This window comes from Lepisosteus platostomus, chromosome 5 (assembly GCF_059453375.1).
Source record: "Lepisosteus platostomus isolate fLepPlt1 chromosome 5, fLepPlt1.hap1, whole genome shotgun sequence".
NCBI classification, from domain to species: domain Eukaryota; kingdom Metazoa; phylum Chordata; class Actinopteri; order Semionotiformes; family Lepisosteidae; genus Lepisosteus; species Lepisosteus platostomus.
In genome coordinates, this window is record NC_142615.1 from 32022546 (window position 1) to 32042209 (window position 19664).

Here is a 19664-nt window from a genome sequence, read left to right on the forward strand (position 1 = left end):
GTGTTGGTTTGTGAGCATTAATAAAATAACTTGCCGTGGAAGCACGTGTGCCTGCATTAATACAGCTCCATTGAGCAGAAAAAGCAACACAAACACCGACTTGTCAACAGGAAGTTTCCGTAGCTGAAAACACAGCCATTGTGCTCCAGGTGAAGGTTGTGTTGCAGGATGTGGGTCATTGAGGCAGTCACGGTCTGGGATTGATTGGGTTATGTTGATTTGTGTTACAGGGTGTGGGTCATTGAGGCAGTAACAGGCTGTGATTGATTAGGTTATGTTGATTTCCAGGATGGTGTCAATGTTGCCTCTCACTCAAGGGGGTGACTGCAGTTGTCCCAATTAATACAGGAACAGTCAGTAAAAACAGTCAAACCCAAGTCGTTCAGGGAGCAATACGGTATCGAGACTTGGAGGTGTGAGGAGTCGCTGAGCCAGTTTTAGCCAGACCAAGGGGTGAACTGATAAGGTTCCATGACACCTAGCTCAGCACTCCCACACCCCTCAAACAACACAAGCTTCCTCCTGGAAAAATACTGGGTAGACCTGATTCTGACAGGGACAGTGGAAACCCCCCTGAAAGGGATTGGCTAAGGAGAGGGATAAAAAGACCTGAGACAGAACAGAGGGGGCTCCCGATTCCCACTGGACCCTGGAGACGACACAGGCAGCACAAGGGAAGCTGCAGAGTGCAAGACCCCGGAGGAACTCTGCAGAGACTTCTAATACCTGGAGGCAAGGATCTACTGGTTCAGTAACTGACGACAACGAGAGACATTGGCATTGAAACAGAGGTACTGTACAAAGACTTTTAACACCTGAAGGTGAGGAACAAGGAAACTGGCACAGTTAGCCAATTCAAACTGAGAAGAATGTAATACAGTCGCAGAGGATTTCTATTGTTACCTGAACAGAGACTGGGGAAATAGGACTGGGTGATACCCCTCTCCTCAAAGTGGGCCATCAGAGACTACAGGTACTAAGTAGAGACGTTTGAGTGACCTCTCTTTAGTATTTTACAGGAAAGACTGCTGCCCCTCTGTATTCATTATGACCCTGGGAAGGACCTTTTGCTGCTGTGAATTCTGTTTTCGTTGTGTTTTTGGGTGATAGTGCATGTGAATGTAGTTGGAAAATAAAAAGGGCACTTATACAATACAAATGCTTGTCGCTGGTCTGTGTGTGCATTGGTGTTTCTAGGAGATAAACAGAACCTGTGGTAATGTAGAGGGGCCCTAGCACCCCGTTTGTATTGCTAGGTGGTGTAGTCGTACACGAGGCAGGAACATCCCTCGCCCATAGGGTTCACCTTACTGTGACACCTTCTTCGTCTATGTTTTTTGACTGTACTGCAAATGATCTTAGTATCGAAGTGCCGTCCCACATAACCGATCTGAACAGTCTGCTTTACAGAGGAGCACTGCCGGAGCTTATCGTTGGAAACGATTGCTGGATCCTTCGAATTCAACTGAACTATAGCACAGATCTGCAGTCCACTATTAGAATACTGTGGGTGTGTTGTATAAGCCATACCGCCCAAAATAGTTCTAAAACAGGAGATGCATCCTCGTTTCGGAATGTGGTATAAAGTGAAATGGTCTGGGAAGAGTCCTATGTTTGAACAGTTCAAAATAGACGTAAAGGGGTATTTACGGACTCTTTCGAAATGTAAGAACAAGCTGTGCGGACCTTATCTTTATTTACCTTGTGTAATCGTTTTTCATAAAGTGCAATTGTATTATAGCATGTGCCCCTGACGATTTTCTTGATACGTTATATGTGCTCTTGTTTGTATTGTATGTAGTTTTGTTGTTCAAATAAAACGTAAAAGACACAACTTTCCGGATGCGGCTGCTGTAAAAATAAAATGACATCAAGGGTGCTGTACGCAGAGGTCTGAAACCTGCTCCACAGAAGATCTTTATCCAGAGGTGTTAAAGAAGTCGAGATCTCGCCATGAGAGGGGAAGCATCTCAGAAAAAGCAGATGCAGTCGGTTCCACGGTCATAACGCCACTAAGTCGGGCGACAAGAGCAAAACCCACCCGGCTTCCTCCGGGCAAGTAATGCGAAAAAGAGACAACACACAGTGGGTAGCATGGCCGAGCGGTCTAAGGCACTGGATTAAGGCTCCAGTCTCTTTGGGGGCATGGGTTCGAATCCCACCACTGCCAGGTCCTTCTATCAAGCCCCCCTTTCAGCTGGCTTCAGATGAAAGGGAGGGAACTGCTTTTTGGCAGTCTCTCGAGAAACTAAGCAAAGTGTTTAAAGATACTTTCTCAGCTTGACATCAAGGCACAAAACAAAAACCTTCTTGCGTCCTCTCAACCCAAAAGAGCTTTGCCACTTTTTGCGTTATGCAGGGAACGACGTCTGCCCAGATCACTTTTGTGTCAGTGCAAATCGTAGTGTGCCCTCCGTTTTAATGTTGGCTGTGCTGGCGTGCTGCTTCTGTCTGTGAAACTTGAATGTTCTGCTTCTTCACACCGAATCGTCGGCGGGGGTTGAGCTTGTTAAATCTTTGCGCATAGCGCTCCTTTGGAAGTACTTTGTCCAAGTTCAAAAGCGATCGTGGGATTTACTTCATGCGTTCAAAAAGCATGCCTCGCACGACAGATTTAAATGGGGAATGGAGCCTGCTTCTTGCTGTTTTTCCTGTGGTTGCAGTTACAAAGTTGATCGTGCTTTCACATTCTGTTAACAGTATTCACTGGCTGAGCTTTATCAGTTGGTTCGTAAAGGAATCTCTGCTTCGGTTCAAGAAAAGTCATCTGTAGTGTGTTTTTTTCCGTGCCCATGGCAGTCTTTTAAAGCTGGTAGTAATGGCGGCGAAGGTAATTTTTTATCCTCTTTAAAAGAATAAGGACGGGCTGGGGCGAGCTCCATTTACCACTCTTTCAGCTAACCGCCGAACTCGCGAGCTGATTACACTGCAGAGCCTGCAGAGGCGCCTCGCTTTTCTCCATTCTCTGGGTTAGGGTGAAAAAAAAACTTTGCTGGTATTAGCTGACCTGCTGGGAGTACCTCTTCTTCACTGATAAGCAAGATTGGTGTTTCATCGTTCGCAAGCTGTATAGATTTCTTTCAAAACAAGTTGTTCCAGAAAGGAAATGAACACTTGCATTCTCCTGAATTAAAAGGCATGGGATTTGAATTCACCAGTTCTGTAGGGTTTGGGCATTTACTGGGACAATTATTAATTGTAGCAGTAAATCACAAAATTGATTCTTTTGTTGGCTTTAGAATCCAACCATGCGATATAACTCAAACAACGCACACACACAGGTACTAATTCACGAGGATACATTTATTAATACATAGAATATGCATATAAACAGATCTTATCGAGAGGGTTGTCAGAATACAAAAGGTATATATTCAGTCAGTTACAAAGAGTTACATATATCAAGAGGACATACGTTCAGTATATCATTCATTAAGACCGTTTCGTAAATGCACTTGGTTATAACTTTTACATTAGATACTCAAAACAAGTACAGAACTCTTAGGAATTAAATTGATATCAACTGGTTGCGCTGCTGATGCTCACTGACCGGCTAGTTAGTGTTGGCTTTAACTAGCAAAGTTTGCACACAGGAGAAAAGATGACTGTGGGTCCCAGCAAGTCAGGAAGAGGACCGGTTCGTTCCTGATGAAGAGCTAGTTCTGAATAGTGATTCAGCTATCCACAGTTCAGACCTGTTCATGAGGCTTGCTGCTGGTGCTAACCTCAGGTGGATCCTCTGGTTACTCTCTGGCAACCTCCGCTCTCGACTCTTAGAACAGAGGAAAGTTCTGGCACTTGGACACACTGGCCGTTCCGTGGTTGTCCGGGCTGTGTCTCAGGATGGTCAGGAGGCGCGCTGCGAGAATGTCCTGCCCTTGGGAGCCTTCTGCTCCTGGGCTGTCCTGCCCTGGAATTCTCCTTTGAATTCCCTTTAGAAAAGTCCACAGAATTCTACAGAATTCTCCTGAATCTCTCAGGCTCTCTGTGTTGCCTGTTTTTACCTGGAGGAACTTCAGCTCGTTGATTGGCTGAAAGTTCCATGGGCATCAGAGTCCCGCGTGGGTTACTCGGCCCTACCAGTCCCTGATTGGTTGATCAAGGTGAGATATGAGTCACTTACTCCTGACACTTAGGAATGCAGTCCATCTGGCACTCCCTAGACAGATAGGCGCCAACGGATGACCATTGATCATGAGAGCCAGGCTTAGCTAAGTGCATCCCCCTTTGGGAGCTGTCCCTTATCAAAGGAAACCTTAAATCAGCCTGCAAGAATAGTTTCTCTGTGGCTGCACCACAGAGATGAACAGAGATGGCGCCTCATTTGGGAAAGCTCGCAACACTTAATTCTGTCTTATTAATAAGCCTCGCCGCTACATATGTATAGTTATACGAAAAACAAGTGGTTTATCGACTCATCTTCATGTGCAGATTTAGAGGCAGGTTCGATATTCGTTTTACAAACGGGTTTTTTTTTTTTTTGGGTCACACACATGCCATAGCAACAAAACATCTCTAGAGATGAGGCTATAGATCACCTTTCCATCCTCCAGGTTTTCCTCCCAAAGGCTAAGGTACCAACGGCGACCCCTGCTGGCCGAGAGAGCAGAAGCTCTCTAAATCTGCAAATGAAGATGAGTCGATAAACCACTTGTTTTTCGTATAACTATACATATATTCATTTATTACTGATTTCATTCATTGAGCACGGATACAGTAGAGGTACAGCCATTCACTGTTTGACATGTCTGCACTGGTACAGAACCTAGCAATCAGAAAACGGGTGAAACTGTCTTGAGAATTAGCATACAGTACAGAGAGAGCGCGAACGCAGTCCCCCACTACCAGAAATTATGCAGTCGAGATTCCCACATTTGGGGAATTCGCAGGGGTCAGCACAGCTGGAGTTTTAAGATTTAAGAACTTTATTTTCTTTTCACAAAAAAAAATACAGGACATCACAAATTAGAAAGCTTTACATGAATATACATACTTAAAACAGTATATATGATCACATCTCATTACATTTTGACACGGTACCAGTTACATAGCAACAATTTCTTTTTTTCTGGTGCAAATCACATTCTTTACTTAAACATGATAATGTTTTTCACAGTTTCTTGAGATATTGACCTATGCTCTCTATTTCCCCCAGATTTTCTGCTTCCTCCCTCCCTTCTCTCCACAGATCTCTGAGGTAATAGTTCTCTCGGGTGATGAACAGGGCCAGGCTACCTGCTGCCTTGACTGGGACCTCGATGCCTTTGAACAGCCCCATGTTCCTCACTCTCCACAGGGCGTCTTTCCCACTGTTCACCACGGCCCAGATCCTGTCAAACACGTCAGGAGGAAGTTTGACAGGAGAGATGCCGTATATGACGAAAGCAGCGGTCAGGGTAAATTGGGGCGAGAGAGCTTGCAACCAATCTTCAAACTGTGCCCAGAAGGCCTTAGCAAAAAAGCAGGACCACAGGAGATGGGTCACAGTCTCCTCCTCGCCGCAGCCCACCCTAACACAGCGAGGGCTGGGGGTGAGGCCCCTACGGTACAAGAAAGTTCGTACCGGTAAGCACTGGTGGACGACACTCCAGGCTAAATCTCTGTGAATGTTGCACAGAAACTTAGAGGATGTGTGTTTCTACACCTTCCTTGTTTGGGCTGATGTTAAAATGCCCACAGGGGTCTGCCTATTGTTCTGGGGTGCAAGGAAATCTTCCAGTTTTTGGACGCTGACATCTTGGAGGGGAATATGGCCAATTGGGTGAGATCTTAGAAAACTTTTAACTGTCCTATAAATTGCAGGGCATGTGTCAGAGAGTGGGACATCCAGCTTGGGTCTGACACCCCACACTCTGAACACCTCCCTACCTACCCAGAGCCTGGAAAAATAAGTCCAGGTACGCGCTGCAGGTGCTGTTGCAAATCCTCTCAGCACAGAGGCCAGGAAAATGCACAGCAGCTTCGTAGCAATATCTGGGACAGACTTCCCCCCTGAGGGTAGCGGCCTGTACATTATTTCCCTTCTGAGTCTTTCCTGCTTCCCACCCCATAGAAATTGAAACATCAATCTCCTCAGCACCGCCACAACACGGTGTGGGATTGGGAAGGTAGAAGCCCGAAAATTCAAGACAGGCAAGAGCTCGGCTTTGATGACCAGCACCTTCCCTGTCATGGTGAGGTCTCGGTCCTTCCATTGCATCAGTTTTTTGTTTAAGATTGGCAATTTGTTTTGCCAATTTACTGTTCCCATCTCTTCTCCAAAATACACCCCCAGGACCTTAATTCTCTTCTCTTGCAGCCTGAGATCATGTCCTTCTTTTGGCTCCCTCCAGTTCTGATAAAAAATCTCACTCTTAGATTTGTTAATTTTTGCAGAGGAAGCCAAAGAGAAATGATCACAGCACTGCAGAGCTCTGCTAATTGAGGCATTGTCAGAGAGGAGCAGGGTGACGTCATCCATGTATAGAGATGTCTTTACCTCTCCTCCCCCACTTCCAGGCACTGGTATCCCATTAATGGCCTGATCCTGGCGCAAGGCAAGGGCAAGGGCTCCATAGCCAAAACGAATAACAAGGGGGATAATGGGCAGCCCTGCCTCACCCCTAAACAGACTTCAAAAGGGGCGTGATCTATTGCCATTAACCATTACTCTGCTGTTGCTACCTGTGTACAGCAGGTTAATCCACTTTCTCATGATGGGGCCAAACTTCATGTTCTCAAGTACCGATGTTAAGTACTGCCGGTTTAGGCGGTCAAAGGCCTTTTCTAGGTCTACACCTAAAATGCACAGAGGGAGGGAGCGATCCTCTGAGTACAGACAGACATCCCTCAACAAGGCCAGGTTGTCGCTCATCAGGCGTCCTGCTATCCCACAAGTCTGTTCTTTCCCTACCAGTGAGGCCACTACATTTTGTAGGCGCAGGAAAAGGGCTTTGGACAGGATCTTAGTGTCCATGCCTAACAGGCTAAGGGGTCTCCAGTACTTTATGTCATTCTTTGCTCCTTTCTTAAACAAGAGAGAGATAGTGCCTTCTCTTAAGGAGTCAGGCAGCAATTCTGTCTTATAGCTTTCCTCCAATAGGAGCAGTAGAGGATCCTGAAGCAGATCCCAAAAGGTGCAATAAAATTCTTTAGGGAGCCCCTCAGCCCCCGGAGTTTTCCCCTTCTGTAAGCTCTCCATAGCCTGTCTCAGCTCTTCTACTGTCAAATCCCTCTCAAGTACTTCCCTATCTTCTTCACTCAAAACGTTTTCTAGCTTCGAGGTAAAAAAATGAATTTCTTCATCCTTTACCTCTGTACAGTCTTGAGTAGAAGGCCTCGATGCAGGAGAGGATAGCACTCGGCTCTATTCTCTCTTCCCTCCTCATCAACTACACTTTCCATGACAGACTTGGAGCCTACCACTTTCCTGAAAAAGAAGCGAGTACACTTCTCATTTTCTTCCAAGAACTGCACTCTGCTTCTTAACAGCATTCCTCGACTACTTTCTTCGGCTATGCTCCGGATGTCCTTTTTTAAAAGCGTGATATCCTCGAGCACATCGAACCCACTGTGCAGCATCGTGTAGAGATGCTGCAGCTGCCTCTGTTTCCTGGCTAGCACTCCTCTCCGTCTGGCAGCAGCCTTCCTTCCCTCAGCCATGAAAAAGGCCTTTGTCCTCACCTTCACCTCCTCCCACCACTCTCCTACTGACCCGTACAGACACTGCAAGGACAGCCACTGTGATAGTTTCTCCTTGTAGCGGGATACTACCCCCTCGTTCTCTAGCAGCTTTGTGTTGAGTTTCCAGAGGCCTGGGCCAAAGACAGTCCCGCCCTGGAGTTCCACTCTACACCCTAAAGCCTGATGATCTGAGAAGAAGACAGGCTGAAGAGTGACCCCAACAACTTTCACTCTCTCTGAGACAAAGCAATAGTCAATTCTGGAGCTGCTATTCCTCCCTGACCATGTATATCCTGCTGTTGTGGGATATATACATCTATATGTGTCTGAGAGTTTAAAGTCTTGAACTAAGTTTTGCAGGGCCAGTGAGCTGGAATACAATTTTATCGGAGAGCTAGACTGCCTGTCTGTGTGCTCTAAGATACAATTAAAATCCTCTCCCACTATCGCGTCTGGGCTACATAACAATAGGGGGGAGAGTGCCTTGAGTAGCTCCACCCTTCCTCCCACGTCAGTAGGGCAATACACATTGATTAGCCGCAGGTTAACGGTCCCCCATTCCACATCCACACACAGCAACCTGCCATCTATGACCCTCTGAATACTTTTCAATTTGAATGCCCATCCTTTGAAAAGAATGGCCACGCCAGAGGCTCTGTTGTTATTGTCCCCTGACCAAACAGAAGGCCCTTTATCCCACCTATCTTCAAAGCTTTTATACCTCTCTTGATAGGCTAAAGCACACTCCTGCAACATCAACACATCTCCCTCTCTCTGCTGGAGGTAATCAAAGACAGACTGGCATTTAACTCTGTCATTGATACCTCTGGTGTTAAGAGAAATTATATTTAGAGCCATATTACATAAGAAAGTGGAACCAGTCTTTACAAAACACATTTTTCTTCTGTCTTACCTGTTACCTTCTTCTTTTTCTTTTTCTTCTTACCAATTTCCTGCCAGCCATCCTCTGAATGAGCCTTCATCAGGTTGGCAGCAGTAAAAGCGTTCACGGAGTCCATTTCAAGGAAGGGGGTAGAGGGAGGGGTGGAGGGGTGGAGGGGTTCCAGCTGTCCCAATCAGCATGCTCTCCTTCCTCCTCGCTCGGGGAGAAAACAGAGTCATTTTTCCTTTTCCTCAAGTCCAGCTCCTGGAAGCACTGAGGGGAAAGGGGTGCAGCCGATGCACCAGTCTCCTCTTCCCCCTCACCCACCAGCTGCTGCAGATCCTCCGTGATGGACTGGATGGAGGAGAGGAGGGAATCTGTAGGACTTGCAGAGTCTGAGAAAAGCAGCTCCGCTGAATCCTGGGTATCCTCGCTGGACCCGCTCCACCGGGGGGCCCCACACTGGCCCTCGTTCTGAGGAGCAGGAGTGGGGGAGGGGTCCTCGCTGTTCTCGGGGGTTTTCAAACCCTCGTGCTTGTCTGGTGCAGTCTGCGGTTGTGGGGGCGTAGTGGATTTCTCTTCCACCGGCCCCGGAGCCACAGCAGGACTGATCCTGGCTGGAGGCTGAGAGTCTTTGTCCAACAAGGGTTCTTTGTTTGACTTGTTGTTTGCTTTGGCTTTTCGGGCCGGTTTGGCTGAAACAAGCACTGCCTCATCCTTTCTCATTTGAGTTTATTGGCGTAGGCGTGAGGGCAGTTTTTAAAAATGTGTCCTTCCGAGCCACATAAATTGCACTTTGGCAGCATTGAACAGTCAGAGGCTAAATGTCCCTGCTTGCCACAGGTCTTGCAGCATTTCACAGTGCAGGACGATGCCAGGTGTCCCACAGCACCACAGCGCCGTCACACCTTTGGTTGTCCCACATAAAAAACATAGCCATTGCAGGCGCCCAGCCGGATTGTAGAGGGAAGGTGCCTTAAGCCTCCATTTACATTGTCCGGTAGCAAGCGAACCTCGAATTTCCTTGCTCCTGTTTTTATACCGTCAACATCTCTAACCTCAGTTCCATGGTGGACGGTGCAGTACTGGTTAAGCCAGGTGTGAATGTCCTCCGTCTTTGCCAGTTCCGAGAACATAACAACATGCACCGTTTTCCTCTCTTTCTGTGTCAGAGGCTGCAAGTTGATCTTCTCAAGGGCAGGAACTTTCCCTCTTTTTAACTCAAACACATCCACACATTGTTCAAACAGAGAATAGGTAGCAAAAACAACCTCAAATGCTTTCTGACCTGGGAGAGCGAAGATGAAATCCAGGTGCCGAGGTTCAAAGCCAAGTTCCTTCTGCAACACTTTTCTGCTGAACTGCATATGATCCATGAAGAGATCATCCAAAAGCTCAAAACACACAGCATTCTTGCAGGATCCGAAAGTTGCCATTTCGTAAACTACAAATCAAACACTGCTTTCACAAAACAAGAAAACAATCCAACTACTCCACCTACAAGCTGATCAAGGTCTCTCCCTTGCCAGGTAAGTATGAGCTGTACAAGCCCCTGCAAGCGGCCCGCACCCACAGCACAAAGCGCAAAACCCTAGTCCAGCTCCTTGCCCTGCACACCACCTGCTGGGCCCACTCTTTCGCACACTCACACGCCACACTAACACTCAAAAGGGTGGGCAAAACGAGAAAACGAGCGCGCCGTTTCCTACACATCTGCAGTCGCCAATGCGCATTCGCAGCATGTCCCGGGACGCAATTCGGCCTCATTTGCATAACACTAGACCGGCAGATCGCTACGCAAGCTCTCGTCGTGCACCTGCCACACATCGAACAAACACCGGAGCCTTTTCAGCAATTTCCAAAAAACTGCTCGCCTGCCCACAAGGCTCCGTCTCTTACCCGCTCTCCAGAGCCTGCTGCCTTCTGTGCTGTTCTCTCGGCACCGCTGCAGCGCACACAACTCCTGCAGCGCGGGGAGAAAGTTTCCACACTCCGCCGCAGGGAAGGCTCGCTCCGTGCGCACACGTCCTTTCAATGCCAGTTCAACAAGTGCTCCGCATTAGCAGCGTCGGGGCTCCGGCGTGTCGCACCTCACCTCACCTCGCACAGCCCCCTCCTTGAATGTCTGGCGCTGGGCATGCCCCGCTCTCCTCCACCTTATCTTATCACGTGTGACCACTGACAATGGCCACAATGCCGGGGAACGGCACCTGTAAAGTGTTAATTGGGGTACAGGAACAGCCCGTCTCGTCTCGGGGGCCGACTTCAAAGACAATACAGCAAACACAGCGGGGCGGGGGAAGTACACGACACGACGCATGCAGGTACATTCAGCTCCGGCGGGAACGAGTCATTTGTCAAGTGCTGGGAGCCGAGTAATCCTTCGCTTGTATCGTTTCTCCCCGGTGACTAGATCTCACCCTGCGACTCTCGACTGGGCTCACCCACGGCAGCCCAGCAGGTGTGAGCCTAGCCGGCACCCGGATGGGAGATTCCCCCCGGAAAAGCTCAGGTTGCTGCTGCTCCTGCAAGAGGTGTGGCTGGGACCAGTAGGGAGTGCTCACCCTGCGGTCTGTGTGGCTTTCTTATGCCCCAGCATCCTGATGGCGACACTCTGCTACACAAACAGGCGCCGTCCTTCGGGGGAGGCGTAAAACCGAGGTCCCGACCCTCCTTGGCCATTGAGAAATCCCAGGGCGTCTCTCAAAAAGAGACTCCAGGGGTGTCTCTCTGGTGTTAGTGTTCCCCTTTACCAATCAGTATGGGTCTCCTCCTAATCCCTGTCCCATATGTAACAATCAATGACGAGGCCCCCCTGTCCCGCGATATTGTACTTTTCTCATGGCCGCTGGCTGGCGCCGTGAGATTTAGTACTCGCGCAAGAGACCGGGGGCAGAGCGCGAACGCGGTCCCCCGCCCCCCACAAAGTGTGCGCTCCAGGTTCCCTCTCGGGGCCCTGCAACACAGAGGAAAGGCAGCGAGAAGGAGCCATTGCTCTGACGCCTCAAGGCCACAAGAGGGTGGAGGCGCCGCGCGCCCCGCCGACGTGTTGGACTGGTGTGCTTTATGTGCTGAAATAAACACGCGATAGCCCAGAAATGTTTTGAGTGCTGTGCACTGGAGGTTTTTGTCTTGTGAAGACTTGCCTTGTGCTCCTCCGAGCAGTTTGTTTGTTCTCCAGTGCGGGACAAGCCAACACAAGGGAGCACATTCGCCAACATCGAGGTACGCAATGCGATTTGGAAAGAAGCTCCTTTCCAAAGTTGCACACGAACGATCCAGTCCCGCTCGGGGGGCACGGAGCCCCAGCCACACACAGCTTCAAGTAGCGAGTCAGGCGGCATGGCTTTCGCTTGCGGCCACACCACCCTGAATGTGCCCAATCTTGTCTGATTTTGGAAGCTAAGCAGGGTTGGGCCTGGTTAGTACTTGGATGGGAGACTGCCTGGGAATACCAGGTGCTGCAAGCTTTTGCTCTTTCGGCCAGCAGGGGTCGCCATTGGTACCGTAGGCTTTGGGAGGAAAACCTGGAGGATGGAAAGGTGATCTATAGCCTCATCTCTAGAGATGTTTTGTTGCTATGGCATGTGTGTGACCCATATAAAAAAAAACCCGTTTGTAAAACGAATATCTAAGCTGGCTCTAAATCTGCAAATGAAGATGAGTCGATAAACCACTTGTTTTTCGTATAACTATACATATGTAGCTGCGAGGCTTATTAATAAGACAGAATTAAGTGTTGCGAGCTTTCCCAAATGAGGCCCCATCTCTGTTCATTTCTGTGGTGCAGCCTCAGAGAAACTATTCATGCAGGCTGATTTAAGGTTTCCTTTGATAAGGGACAGCTCCCAAAGGGGGATGTATTTAGCTAAGCCTGGCTCTCATGATCAATGGTCATCCATTGGCGCCTATCTGTCTAGGGAGTGCCAGATGGACATCTGGACTGCATTCCTAGGTGTCAGGAGGACTCATATCTCACCTTGATCAACCAATCAGGGACTGGTACGGCTGAGTAACCCACGCGGGACTCTGATGCCCATGGAACTTTCAGCCATCAAAAGAATCAATTTTGTGATTTACTGCTACAATTAATAATTGTCCCAGTAAATGCCCAAACCCTACAGAACTGGAGAATTCAAACCCCATGCCTTTTAATTCAGGAGAATGCAAGTTTTCATTTCCTTTCTGGAACAACTTGTTTTGAAATAAATCTATACAGCTTGCGAAAGATGAAACACAAATCTTGCTTATCAGTGAAGAAGAGGTACTCCCAGCAGGCCAGCTAATACCAGCAATTTGTTTTTCACCCTGACCCAGAGAATGGAGAAAAGCGAGGCGCCTGTGGCTCTGCAGTGTAATCAGTTCGCGAGTTCGGCAGTTAGCTGAAAGAGTGGTAAATGGAGCTCCCTCCAGCCTGTCCTTATTCTTTTAAAGAGGATAAAAAATTAACTTCCCGCCATTACTACCAGCTACTACCAGATACTAAGATCGTTTGCAGCACACTCAAAAAACATAGATGAAGAAGGTGTCACAGTAAGGTGAACCCTATGGGCGAGGGATGTTCCTGCCTCGTGTACGACTACACCACCTAGCAATACAAATGGGGTGCTAGGGCCCCTCTACATTACCACAGGTTCTGTTTGTCTCCCAGAATCACCAATGCACACACAGACCAGTGACAAGCATTTGTATTGTATAAGTGCCCTTTTTATTTTTCAACTACATTCACATGCACTATCACCCAAAAACACAACGAAAACAGAATTCACAGCAGCAAAAGGTCCTTCCCAGGGTCATAATGAATACAGAGGGGCAGCAGTCTTTCCTGTAAAATACTAAAGAGAGGTCACTCGAATGTCTCTACTTAGTACCTGTAGTCTCTGATGGCCCACTTTGAGGAGAGGGGTATCACCCAGTCCTATTTCCCCAGTCTCTGTTCAGGTAACAATAGAAATCCTCTGCGACTGTATTACATTCCTCTCAGTTTGATTTGGCTAACTGTGCCAGTTTCCTTGTTCCTCACCTTCAGGTGTTAAAAGTCTCTGTACAGTACCTCTGTTTCAATGCCAATGTCTCTCTTTGTCGTCAGTTACTGAACCAGTAGATCCTTGCCTCCAGGTATTAGAAGTCTCTGCAGAGTTCCTCCGGGGTCTTGCACTCTGCAGCTTCCCTTGTGCTGCCTGTGTCGTCTCCAGGGTCCAGTGGGAATCGGGAGCCCCCTCTGTTCTGTCTCAGGTCTTTTTATCCCTCTCACAATGGCTGTGTTTTCAGCTACGGAAACTTCCTGTTGACAAGTCGGTGTTTGTGTTGCTTTTTCTGCTCAATGGAGCTGTATTAATGCAGGCACACGTGCTTCCACGGCAAGTTATTTTATTAGTGCTCACAAACCAACACACTGCAGACACCTCTGATACTGTCACTACTTGTGGACCCCGTGTTCCTGCCATCAGCCTACTATACCATGTTCATGCACATCTAGAAATATTACTGCTGTAGTACAGGAGCGAAAGACGAAACGAAAGCACACCCAGTTTAAAAAGGCACATCTGTCAACCGCTGAACTTCACAAGGATGGGATTCACACCCACATGTGCAGAGCACAATGGATTAGTAGTCCATCGCCTAACCACTCCACCACCTCATCCCAGAAGTTAGCCTCCTGACATGAGTTAGTGCTCAAGATGGTCGTCTTTCCTCTACTCAAGGATCATTTTCCTCTTCCACCTGCGATTTCACCATTTTCCTTGAAGATGTCAAACATAAAAAGCATATTGAGCTCCTTGGACTTGAAATTACCAGATAAAAGCCATTTCTCAACACTTGCTCAGCGAGCAGGCGCAGCGCACACAGAACGCAGGTATCTCAGAGTGGTGTGTCTAAGAGGCTGTCTTCCTCTCTTGCCATGCAGAGTTGGTCGTTGTGGACAGCAACAGGTGTCTGCCTTAACTTTAATGGAAGTGTTCATTTCTGGAACAACTTTTTTAAAAACAAATTCCACACATATTGCGATAGATAAAATACTAATCTTCCCTGTTGGTGCAGAATAATTAGTGCCAGATGGCATGAAAACGACAACAATTTTTTTTTGTCTTTAGTGTAAAACCTGTGAATGTAGAAGAAAAGATGACGAGTGTCAACTTTTATGGCACCGTGAGCTTGTCCTTCAGTCAAACACGTAGGTAATTCAAACACACCCAGAGACGCACTTTGAATTAGCTTTGACCTAAATACTATCTACTCCAGATGTGATTGGGCCTCTTTCCACATCCTGATATATGCATAGAACACAAGCTTTTGGCACGAGTGACTATAAATGAAAACATAAATACTATTCAATATATCGGAATTTTGTTGTATTTAAAAAATATTTTAGCTGGGGATCCTCAAATCAGGAGTGTAGAAAAGAGCACCGTTAAACACCATCGGGAGTGCAGAACGTGATAAAAGTGTTCTTTAAACAAAAAGTGAAAATAGTGAATTTGTCTTTCACTTAGATGTTCATTGAAAGCTCAGTAAACGATAAAGCAGAGGCTCGTTTTGTGAATTCTCCTCACATCAGATTGTCTTGCTTCGACCTTTAAATTGTACACTGTGTAGACGCTTCACTCTTCCTAACTCAATTAAAGAGCTGCAGGCAAAAGTGCCTGTCAGTTTAGTTCAGTGCTAGAGCACTTGCATCTCGTGTATAAGGCTTTGTTTTCTACTGCCACTCTGGATTTCTTTTTAAACGCCACATCTTCTCTGTGATTGTCTTTCGTGTGACGTCCCCCGTGTGTGAATTTCAGCATGACACATAAAATCGTTTGAGATGCTATTTTTAAAAGAGACCAAATGAAAGACCTAGTAGCTAAATACAAGTAGAAAACACGTGAATCAAATTGAGAAAATTTGGACCGGAGCGATGTATAGTATTGTAATGGTTGGGGGTTCAGGCGGGCACCCTTGCCATTGCCACTTAAGTCAGCCCCCCACCGTCGGGGACTCGAACCTGCGACCGCCACCAGCTGCTTGAGCTTAAGGACGGTCTCCTTTTAGTTCAACAGGGGGATGGGATAGCCCTTTGCTGAGGTTGGTGAGTTATGCAGGGGGAGTGTATTTATTTCAAGCGAGTGGTGCATATGTTCATTACTTTGTGACTATATTATTTCCACAACATTCAGAATAGTTCAAATCCGTTAGACTGTTCCTCTTCTGAGCTACATAAACCCTGTGAAGAGGTGGTTTAAGTTAGTCTCCTACATCGGTAACATCTAATGGGCAGCATATGTTATTTTAGGTGGGTAGCTGCGTCAGCATGCGTAGGCTGCAAAGGAACAAGTAATAGGTTTATTCCATGCTGAAAAAAAGAAGAAAGAGAACACAACGTTTCGGCCATGGAGCCTTCTTCAGGTGTTAGAGAGACAGGGCAGTAGGCAAAGGTAAAGTAGCGGGAGAACAAAGGTTGGGAGGGAGGTGGAGTGAGAGGCGGGAGCAGGGGACAGAAAGAGAGGCCAATCATATGTTATTTTAGGTTTGTTGCAATTGAGAACAGGTTAAGTATGGAGCTGCTGACAAATTTCAGCAGCCACGTTCGTTGCAATGACCCGTTGTAGGGTCATTGCCAATCAGCTGCAAGAAAAAAAAAAACATAATTTGTGCCTTTATTAAAAAAAGAAAAACAGAGTAGTAGTTTATGTGGTAATTTCAGGTACAATGTAAGAACTTAAGTTAACTAGACCCACAGTAATGCGTGGGGTCCTATCAATAGAAAAAAAATACTTGTAACCCAAAAACACGAGGTTCGAACTCACAACCTCGGCATGACTCCGCTGTGCACTGCTGTATAAGTACAGCGCGCTGACCGATTGCGCCACTGGAGCCTCGAAGATCACTTTCCCTTCACACACTGACGTTGCACAAACACAGGGTGAAAACGATTTATGCATGTTTTACATCTCTCCGTGGGAGAAAGGGACAGTAAAAGAGCGAGGAAACTAGAAGGGAAGAAAATGAAAAAATAGTGCTCACTGCAAAAGAGGGAGGAGAGAGATGGTCAGACACGTAAATCAGCCCGGCGGATTTACACTACAAGTTTGTCATTTGTAGTGACATTTATGAGTCTTCATGTGTCTGAAACTGTCCAGTTTGTATTTTCGTTTAAAAAATCCAGTAAACTTGAATAAGACAAATGTAGCACGATTGCTGCACAGATCTGCAGTCTGCAAATAGAATACGGTTTGTGCGTTGTATAAAATATGCCATTCAAAACCTTTCTAAAACTACAGAGATACATTTCGGAATGCGTCTTCCTGTAAAAATTAAATATCTATTTTATTTGACGGGCGCTATAAGCAGAGTCTGAAGCCAGCTCCACAGAAGAACTATATTCAGTGGTCCAAAAAAGTGAGTATTTCACTAAGTGAACAATTTCTGTACATCATAATCATATTTGTTTTACTTCTCCTGCCATTGCAATTTGTGCACAATTTTTTTTTGATTTATTTTCAAAATGTATTAGCCTTGATGGGAAAACACTAGACGGTGGGCGCGGTGGCCAAGTGGTAAGGCATCGGTCTCGTAAACCGAAGAGCGCGGGTTCAAACCCTGTCTGTGCCTGGTTTGCGTGCCACGGTATACCTTTATATAAATCGTCAATTGTCTTGCAATGTAGAAATCTCTGTAATAATAAGAAAAGAAAAGTAGTTAATAATCTTTTGACAAAGCAACGGGCATCCTCCACTGCTTGTCAGGATGGCTGAGTGGTCTTAGGTGCCAGCCTCAAGAACTCAATCGTGTGTAGTGACAGTTATTCACAACCCGGATTTCTATGGAAGCCCGTTTCCGCCAGTAAGTAAAAAAAAAACCCGCTATGGTATCTCAGAATTCCGACTTAGCAACTCAGAATTGCGATTTAGTCACTCAGAATTCCGACTTTATATCTCACATTTGCGACTTCGAAATAGCCCATATTTCAATGTCTGTCCTTTTGTTATTGTAACGGATTCGGGTTCTAGGGCTTATGCCCTCGCAGCTCCCACCCTAGTTCGTGCCTCACTGCATTGGCTTGAACCCAGGTCTTGCCAGCTGAGCTAAATAAGACCCTTTTTAAGTAAAAAAGGACATACAATGAGATACCATAGCGCGTTGTTTTTTTTTACTCCCTGGCGGAAACGGGCTTCCACAGATTTCCCTTCATGGTCATTAAGATGTGTAATTTGTATGTTGCTTATATAAGAACAGTTTCTTCAAAAGTTCTGTCAATTAACAGTGGAGAGCTAGCCGATGTACGTTTTCATGAAAACTCTCTTTAAGGCGATTACAAGTATCTTGAGCAAATCTGCGTCATATTTTTTTTTTTTATAAAAGTTTAGCTCGATGCAACAGGAGTGTAAATGAATTCTCCCGCCCTACATTCCAAGATGTGGAATCTTATTTTTCTTGAAGTGTCTGATGTTGGTCGTTATTGGAAATTGCCCGGTGATATCGACTCAGGTACTCAGTTGTTACGTGCTGTAATTCGATACATGCAAAGCATTTATATTCCCTCCAATTATTAATAAGGCCAATAATGTATTAAACATTACATGCCACTTTTTCTCTAGATGATGTTCACGATGGAACAGTGAGAAAGTCGTGCTTGAACCAGCACCTTACTATCGTTTTAGTCCCGACCTGACCGCACTGAGCAATGGTACGACAGAGACTCCAACGGGTCGGTTATCTCCTTTTACAGTTTTTGGGAAAAAAATAATCTGCACTTTTAAGCAAGTATTTTATTTCAAATTTTGCAAAGTGTAAGTTTTTCTTGGAAAACGTTGTTTCAGAAAGAAACTGAGTTGATGGGAATAGCCCTGTCAGTAGAATATCGACCTTTTCATCTCAGCTAGTTCTTCTGTGGAACAGGCTTCAGAACTCTACGTACAACGCCTTTGATGTCATTTTATTTCTACAGCAGACGCATCCGGAATGTTTTTTTTTTTACTTTTTATTTGAACAACAAAATAGATTCAATATAAACAAGAGCACTTATAACATCAGTAGAATCGTCAAGGGTACATAAAATAATACAATTACACTTTCTGAAAACGATTAAACTAGGTAAATCAAGATAAGGTCCGCACAGCTTTAATGTTCTTACATTTCAAAAGAGTCTGTAATTACCCCTTTTTCGTCTATTTTGAACTATTCAAACTTAGGACTCGTACCAGACCATTTCACTCTACGTACAGTATATCTCTTTTCGTAACGAAAATGTATTTCCTGTCTTAGAAATGCTCTGGGCGGTATGTCTTACACAAGGTGGACTGCAGATCTGTGATATTGCCGAATTCGAGGGATCCAGCAATCATACTGGATTTGACTGGGAATCTGAAATGTCTCTTGCAAAGGTATTTGGGTTTGCTTGAACATTTAATAAAAAAGTGATCTGAGACTTCCTAGCTTCCAATCTATAATCTCACTGTAACTAAACTAGGATGTGATGTTTCGCAGATGTGCAGTGTGCCTTTACGCTTGGCATGTTCAAGACTATTCGTTGCGTGAGCTCCTCACTGCGTGTCCTGTACTGTATTGTGATTTCGTTGAGATTATCTACGAGGAGTACAACGACTAGAACGCCTTGAAATTTTTTTTCGGTATATAAAAGAAAACGCTAAAGCACATACAAAATAACTAACATTTCCTATATGTAGGTTTTCTGATTATATCTTTACTTTACTTAAATACCTTAGTGACAGGCGATTCTTTCCGATATTTGTTCCGGCGCGGTTATTGATCCCATACTAAAGATTATTTTTATAAAGAACATATCACCTGCAAACTGGTATCGAGAAAGTTTTATAATATTACTTTTTATTTAAAAAAGTAAATTTATCATAACCTATATGATTTCTTACTAGCGTGGAGCTCGAATTCACAACCCCGAGATTAAGTGTTTGGTACTAGTTGCGCCACAGAAAAAAAATGAAATCTCTTATTTACATTAAATACTGCGGCTCCTGACCTTTTCTTCTCGTCAGAGAAGAGGTCGGTCTGGTCTCCAGATTATCAACTATAAGATCAGACCGTGCTCCTTTGTAAAGCAGTGTTGGTTCACATTGCTTATATGGGGCAACACATCAACTCGATGATCGCTCGCTGT

General features: G+C 45.9%; 1 protein-coding gene and 2 non-coding genes across 3 annotated transcripts in view; all 3 read left to right on the plus strand.

The window, feature by feature from the left end:
- The window catches only part of LOC148665564 (antigen WC1.1-like), a 589159-nt gene that overhangs the window by 320096 nt on the left and 249399 nt on the right, over positions 1 to 19664 (plus strand). The gene's annotated exons all lie outside the window — the stretch shown is intronic.
- LOC148665584 (5S ribosomal RNA) lies at positions 11897 to 12015 on the plus strand. Its single transcript, XR_015938427.1, has one exon. It is a non-coding gene; the product is annotated as a 5S ribosomal RNA (ribosomal RNA).
- Positions 17069 to 17140, plus strand: trnat-cgu (transfer RNA threonine (anticodon CGU)). The gene has a single exon. It is a non-coding gene; the product is annotated as a tRNA-Thr (tRNA).